We start from the raw sequence: 2,329 nt of genomic DNA on the forward strand, positions 1-2,329 counted from the left end.
AGTTCTTTGCATTTTTATATTCAGAAGACAAATCTCTACAATACTGAATAAAAAAAAATGTACAGTGCTATTTGAAAAAAAGAAGCTGATGTTCATCTGTCAAAAACTGGACGCAATGTATTTTTTTATTTAATTGATATTGAAGTGTTTTCAAAATTATTTCATTTGAGGTGTCATTTATTCAAATCGGATAAAAAATAAGCAAGATACAGCATCAAAGGTTTTTCGTCAATCACCCTGTATATTCTAAATTTTTGTAATGACCGCGACATATTGATTGCGTTTTACACTTATCAATACCAAAACTCATGCCAATATCATTTGAGAAATTTTCAGTTATTGTTAGTAAAGATAAAATATGATTCTTTTTAGATGCATAAAGTTTAATGTCATCCATATAAAGAAGGTGATTTAATTTGGATAGTGTGGTATTATTAAGTCTAATATTGAAACCATATCCAGTGCTATTTAATAGATTTGTCAAAGGCTAGACAAAACCATAAAGGACTTAAAGAATCTCCTTGATAAATTCCCCATTTAATTTGAATAGGCTCGGATTTTAATTTAGTATTGTTTATTGATAAATTTAAAGTAGTTCTCCAAAATGTCATTATATGGGATAAAAAGTTAATCAAATCCAAATTAATTTTATAAATTTTAAGAATTTTAATTAACCATTAATGTGGTACTGAATCATAGGCTTTTTTGTAGTCTATGAATGCGGTATAAATATTTCTATTATTTTTTCTAGCTTGTTCCATTATTACTGTATCTATTATAGTTGTTCTTTACAACCAAAACACTCCTTAACACAACCTTTTTGTTCTTCATTAAGTATATTTAATTTTTGACAATGGTCGTAAATTATTACTTTAATGCAAGATGTCATAATTTTATAAATTGTAGACAGACATGTGATTGGCCTATATTTTGATGGATTTTTAGTATCGCAATCTTTTGGTTTCAGATATGTTATACCATGGGCCAAAAACTCTGGAAATGTGTTAGGTTCCCTAATAAATCCGTTAAAGTGATCAAGTAAGCATTTATGAATACAAGTACATTTTTTTAACCAAAAGTTATGAATTTGGTCACCTCCAGGGGATTTCCAATTATGTGAACTATTAATATTTTAACTAAAATTTCAAGGCTAATTTGAATATTATGTCGAGAATTCAACGCACGTGTCGAAGAACCAATGAACGTTAAGAATTGGACTGAATAACAGCCAATTACGAGCGAGCTTTTTTGATTATTCTGTAGGTACAAAATAAATAGGCGATTATTCTGCATCTAACTCTTCAATTGTCACCAAATCAACAAATTCGCTTTTGACAGTTTAAATATCTAATATATAAAATTCTCGTGTCACAGTTTTAGTTATCATACTCCTCCGAAACGGCTTGACCGATTTTGATGAAATTTTATATGTACATTCACTAGGTCTGAGAATAGGTTGTTATCTATTTTTTATACCCCTAAGTGATAAGGGTGGTCCACCCCAAATTTTTATTTTTTATTTTTTGGACAAAATTGTTTATTTTTATTTTTTTATGATGTGGCATTAAAAAATACATACAACCCTAAATTTTCACCCTTCTACCATCAACCCCTATTTTTTAATAGCGATATTAGTAATTCAATAATTTTAAACCCCGGTCGATAATCTGATCGTTCAGTTAATTCAGTGATTTCATATAACCTAAAAAGTACTCGACATGTGTCACGAGCTCACACCAATGATTTTTATTGTGTTACACATTGTTAGATTTGTCTCCGCCCCGATACCACCAATGCGCTAAAACCTCTGGCAGATACCATGGTATAATTCCTGAGCACCGGATGTCCGGGTGAGGCATCTTTGGCTCATGACACGGCTCGGCCGTTGACTGGGCGCGTCTTGTCGAGACGGCCGGTGGTGACAACCAAATGTAACAGATCATACGTGCTTGATAAACGGTTGGGAGGTAACCCCGGCTCTCCTGTACTGAGGGAGCACAGTATCGTATGGAAGTGGGTTGTAGGCTCACACGCTGATGGCCGTGGCGGTCTTCTTCTGTGGAGACCGCGGGCGGACCGTGCATCCCAAACTGCACACGGGGCTGTTACAGGTACTACCAGACCATCCAACGCAAACCCGGAACGTAGCGCTCTGAAGACGACGCCTGTGATTGGAGCCCCTCGTCATGATCGGGCTAGGGGGAGGAATCCCCCGGGTGAGTCACTGTATGACCTTGATTTGTGACAGATGTGTCAGGTGTTTATCGTTTACATGTTTGTACCGTCCCATTGAGTAAACCCGAGTCCAGACCTGTGCTTTACCGTTTGA

The sequence above is a fragment of the Tenebrio molitor genome, chromosome 9 (assembly GCF_963966145.1).
Source record: "Tenebrio molitor chromosome 9, icTenMoli1.1, whole genome shotgun sequence".
Lineage (NCBI taxonomy): Eukaryota > Metazoa > Arthropoda > Insecta > Coleoptera > Tenebrionidae > Tenebrio > Tenebrio molitor.